Below are 6000 nucleotides of genomic sequence, written 5' to 3' on the forward strand. Positions count from 1 at the left end.
AATTAGCCTCTTCAACAAATGGTGCTGGGATAACTGGAAATCTATATGCAACAAAATGAAATTAAGCCCCTATCTCTCACCATGCACAAAACTCAACTCAAAGTGGATCAAGGACTTAGGAATAAAACCAGAGACCTTGGGTCTAACAGAAGAAAAAGAAAGCCCTAATCTCCATCATGTGGGATTAGGCCCCAACTTCCTTAATAAGACACTGTGGTGCAAGAATTAAAACCAAGAATCAATAAATAGGATGGACTCAAACTAAAAAGTTTCTTCTCAGCAAAAGAAACAATATATGAGGTGAATAGAGAGCCTACATCTTGGAGCAAATCTTTACCCCTCACACATCAGATAGAGCACTAATCTCTAGGGTAGATAAAGAACTCAAAAAGCTAAGCACCAAAAAAACCAAATAACCCAATCAATAAATGGGCCAAGGACCTGAACAGACACTTCTCAGAAGATATACAATCAATGAACAAATATATGAAAAAATGTTCATCATCGCTAGCAATTAGAGAAATGCAAATCAAAACTACTCTAAGATTTCATCTCACTCCAGTCAGAATGGCAGCTATTATGAATACAAATAACAATAAGTGTTGGCGAGGATGGGGGGGGGGTGGGAAGGCACACTCATACACTGCTGGTGGGACTGCAAACTGTTGCAGCCAATCTGGAAAGCACTATGAAGATTTCTTGGAAAATTGGAATGGAGCCACCATTTGACCCAGCTATCCCACTCCCCAGTCTTTACCCAAAGGACCTAAAAACAGCATACTACAGGGACACAGCCACATCCATGTTTATAGCAGCACAATTCACAATAGCTAAATTGTGGAACCAACCTAGATGCCCTTCAGTAGATGAATGGATAAAAAAAAATGTGGCATATACACACAATGGAATATTACTCGGCAATAAAGGAGAATAAAATCATGGCATTTGCAAGTAAATGGATGGCGATGGAGAAGATAATGCTAAGTGAAGTGAGCCAATCCCCAAAAAACAAATGCTGAATGTTTTCTGTGGTATAAGGAGGCTGATTCATAGCGGGGTAGGGAGGGGGAGCATGGGAGGAATAGACGAACTCTAGATAGGGCAGAGAGGTGGGAGGGGAAGGGAGGGGGCAGGGGTTAGCAATGATGGTGGAATGTGATAGACATTGTTATGAATGCTGAATGTGCCCTTCACTGCACTTTGTTCTCTCTAAAGTGAATTTTCTTGATCCAAAGCAGTATCGTGTGGATTACTATTGGTGGTTGATCAGGAAACGAGTAAACCCCCAGATATTAGTTTGGGCAGAGGAACTCTGTATCTAGAGTCACGTGTGCCCACCAGTAAGAACAATGTTTCCCCTTCTATGATGGTGGCCATCCAACTGTTGTCGGAGCCATCCATGGGCTGTGTGTGTGAGCTATGCACATTTGAGCACATGAGGGGACTGGTGTGCTGTTTGGGATGTGCAATGCAAATGTGCCTTTCCTCTCGCTTTGCCTGTGATCCCACACAGCCCCTGAGATGGGTGTGACTTGCCAAGATGTCAGTCAATCTGCTGACCACAGGACATCACCAAGCAGGACTCCACCCTTGAAATCCTACCCCTTGCCTTATTGGGATGGAATATTCTATTGAATGTCTTCTCCCCAATAAATAGGGGCTGTGTGTGTGTGTGTGTGTGTGCTCGCTCTCTTGCTCTTTCCAGTACTGCCCAGTGTGGAGCTGACCCCTGAGGTCGCAGAACTGTCCCTGACCCCCCAAAAAGGTATTTTGTATTTGTGTGGTCTTTTCGTTGCCAGCCCAGTTCATGCGGGGTGACCCTGACTCTGTCGCCCGCTGGGGACGTGGGCAACACTCTTTTAAAAACCCTAACCAGGTTGACCACCTTTCGAATTAGCCATGCTGGAGATGAAATGTTTGTCACCTGTTAGCAGATGGGATATAGCCAGATTGTCCTGGGTGAGTGGAAGTTCATACTGGTGAGCCCAGGTGTATCCTGACAACCTGGCCACTTTATCCATGAGCCCTCTGGACAACATCAGGAATGGCTGGTGTAGAGGTTAACTGTAATCCACAAATGGTCATCCTATCCACTTGATGATTAAAACACTCCTCTGCTGAGCTCTCTCTCCAGTGTGCAATCATATGGAACACAGATACCTTCACATATTTGGCCTGTTCAGAGGGATCTAACCACAAACTTCTTTCCCAGTTTTCCTTGTGACTGGTATTCCAATTGTGTTTCTTCCAAGTCCCTGACCATCATCCAGATGAAGCATGGGCCACAGTCTGGGAATGGTCTATAATCACATGTCTGGTCAAAACAAAATAATCAAGTGCACGGCTCAAAGTTTTGCCCATTATGAAGAATTTTCCCCACCACCATCCTTCCTGGATTTCCAGAAAGGGGCAGTAATGCCATGGCTGGCACTGTGAGGTGGTGCCTGATGATCACACAGGACCAATTATAAGCCAGGTCTGAATCTCTCTTCTGTCCACTGACCATACGGAACCCCCCATGAGGCTAGAATTGCAGTCTGGAAAGGGAAGACAGTGTAGCTGGGGTGGGTACCAGGGGCATGTGGGCCACGTTTTGTACGTTACTTGTGTCTTCAGGTCCTATTCGAGCCCAATTCCACCTACAGCTCTTCCATTTGATGAACTGCTGCTGTATTCACCTAGCATTATGGAGTGGTGAGTCCAGCAACACCCAGTTCATGATGAGCAGCTTAGGTTACGTGGTGATTTTATGGCTCATGGTTGAGCATTCAGTCTCTACTGAGACATAGTAGAAGCCAAAAGGTATTTCTCAGAAGAAAAGTAGTCTCCACAGAGGATAGCAGTCTTTGCTCCAAAACCCTAAGGTATGTGTCGTGGTCTACCCATCCCTGCCACAGACTCCAGCCAACATCCCTGTCTATCAGTGCCACTCAAGTCATGGGACCATCTAGGCCACTTGGCCTGTGTGTTACGGTAACTTGCATAGTTAGCCTGGACATATCCCGAACCTTCTCTTGTTATGGGCTCCACACAAAACTAGCAGCTTCTCAATTATCTTGGTAGACAGGCTGGCGGAACACAGCCAAATAAAGAATGCTTCCTACAAATCCGCTGAAGCCCACTAAGTGTTGAGCCTCTTTCTTGGTCATAGGGGAGATACAAAAGTTATTCTTTTGTACCACATAAGTGATATTTTTATATGCCCCATACACCACTAGATGCCTAGAAATTTCACTGGGGTAAAAGGTCCCTGAATTTTTGAGTCGGATTTATTTCCTACCTCCGACACACAATTCTTACAAATAAGTTTACATGAGTAGCATCTTCTTACTCAGTGAGTCCAATCAGGATAATATCACCAATGTAATGACCCATATGATGATATCTTAGGGAAGGGAAAGGTGCTAAGGATCCCTAAAAACTAAACTGTGACTTATCCCTGAGGTAGGGCCGAGAAGCTGCCTGCTTTGCCATCTGAAAGCAAACTTCTTACTAACAGGAGAAAAAGCATTTGTCAGAGCCGTAGCTGTGTACAAGGCATGAGTGACAGTGATCATTTGCTCAAGTAATGAAATCACACCTGGTCTAGAAGATGCAACTAGTGTTACCCTCCTGGTTAATGACACCATCGTCAGCTGTCCTTCTCCAAGACGTCACTCTTCTGTGTCAGGCCCAAAAGGTGGGTTGACAGGAGATGTGATGGGGATCCCCACCCCTGCATCTCTCAAGACCTTCACTGTGATACTGATCTCCGCAGTTCCTCCAGGAATGCAATCTTGCTTGGGGTTCACTCTTGTCCTAGGTAGAGGTCATTCTCCCAGTGGCAGCCACTGGCCTTTCTCACCATGCCCACTCTCACTCCACAGTGCGGGGAACCAATGCAAGGTTTCTGCCAGTGCTGATACCTCTATTCAGATCATGCACTCTAGAATCATCCCCCAGGCTAGGCTCGGGGACTCACTGGGCCCTCTGGGAGATGGAACTGAACTAAACTTCACTACTGATCACCTGATCTCCATAAGCCTCTATTCTTTTTTATTGGTACCAGGGATTGAACACAGGGGTACATGACCACGGAGCCACATCCCCAGCCCTATTTTGAATTTTCTTTAGAGACAGGGTCTCCCTGAGTTGCTTAGCACCTCACTTTTGCTGAGGCTGGCTTTGAACTCGTGATCCTGCTACCTCAGTCTCCTGAGCCTCTGGGATTATGGGCATGTGTAACAAGCCTCTATTCTGACTAGTGAACCCCAGTGATGTTCTGAGTCTACTAAAATTATTTTCATTTCAGAGCCAATGTCCAGTCATCCTCTATAGTCTGTCACTTTTTCACAATGCAGTTACCCTGATTTAAAAAAAAAAAAAGTCCTTGTGGAGAAGATTGGGAGAAAGATTTACAATATAAATTTTTGATTCGTTCCCAATGAATGCCTTCACCTTAACAGTAGACACTCCACAAAGGTGGGAGTTCAACTTGTGATGTAATTCGGCAAGTTGCAGGATAAGACTCTGCGTTCAATTTTCAGAAGTCTCGGTCCTCCAGCTACACAAGATACGGGTCTCTTTCAGGGCACACACGTAAGTTTTTAGGTCATTTATATGTTGCTGGAGCTGGGATTGCAAATCTCTGGGATCATCTTCTGGTTTCCGTCCTTTGACTAGTGACATTAGAAGCAAACAATCCTTCTCATTCTATTTATCAGTTTGGGAAAAATTATCTAAAGTATCATGTACACAGTCACCCAGCTCCTTGCTTCTTCTAATATCCAGTGTTGACATTTTCATATACCCATTGCTTGATCAAGCTGTGGACTATACATGCTCTGTTTATCACTACAAACAGTCATTACCGTCATTAAATGCCATCACATGAGAAAGTCAATTTCGGAAACCCAGATATAATTTCAGAAAACTCATTCTTAAAATTCTTCCTTTAAAATCTTTCCAGTGCCAAAATGTTAGTTGATTCTACAGAAAGAGAGAGAGAGAGAGAGAGAGAGAGGATGAGATAGATGATAGATGACAGATGATAGATAGATGACAATAGATGATTGATAGACAAATAGATAGGTAATAGGTAGATAGAGATTTATTATAAAGAACCAGCTCATATAATTATAAAACCTGACAGGTCCCATAATCTGCAGTTTGGAGACTTTGAGACAGCCAATGTTTCAGATCAAGTCTGAAGGCAAGAATAGAAAAAAAAAAAAGAAAACCAATGTTCCAACCAGCCAAGAGGAAATTTCTTCTTAATGGGCACAGGTTCAGTTTTCTTGTTTTCTCCAATCCTTCAACAGACTGGATAGGGTCCGCACACTTAAAGCAGGCAATCTGCTTGACTTATTCTACAGACTCAAATGTTAATCTCATCTAGAAATACCCTCGCAGACACACACACGTGGAGTAGTGTTCAAAAGAACGCCTGGGCATCTCATTTCATATTTGTCTGTTTTCTGTTACTATAATTAGATCCTTGCAGTGGGATACTCAAAAAGAAATGGATTTATTTAGCTTACAGTTTTGGAGGCTGAAAGTCCCAACAGTATAGTGCTAGCTCAGGTAACAGAGCCCTGGCCGTCTCACCTCAGACGGCGTCATGGAGGGAGCACAAGTCGGGAAGAGAGTTCACATCCAAGACAGGAAGCCCAAGAGGAACTGGAGTCCCAGAGCACATCAGTCCTTTCTCATGGCAAGTAAATGACCTGCAACCTCCCAGCAGGCCCCACCCCTTAAAGGTCTTGCTATCCCTTAACCTCACCATGCTGGGGACCAGGATTCCCACACATCAATCCTTGTGGGATGAATAGCAACCAAACCGTAGCAGGTCCTAAGAGTAAGTAAAGAATCTTTAAATTTACACACACAAGAAGACAAGCATGATCTCATAAAACAAAAATGGATACATTGGACATCATCCAAATTAAAATACTTTGCTCTGTGAAAGACCTCATTAAGAATTGAAAAGATAAGCTACACATCGGGAGAAAATATTTGCAA

This window comes from Marmota monax, unplaced genomic scaffold, assembly GCF_021218885.2.
Source record: "Marmota monax isolate L192 unplaced genomic scaffold, Marmota_monax_Labrador192_F-V1.1 WCK01_AAM20220418_F8-fsc00024, whole genome shotgun sequence".
NCBI lineage: Eukaryota > Metazoa > Chordata > Mammalia > Rodentia > Sciuridae > Marmota > Marmota monax.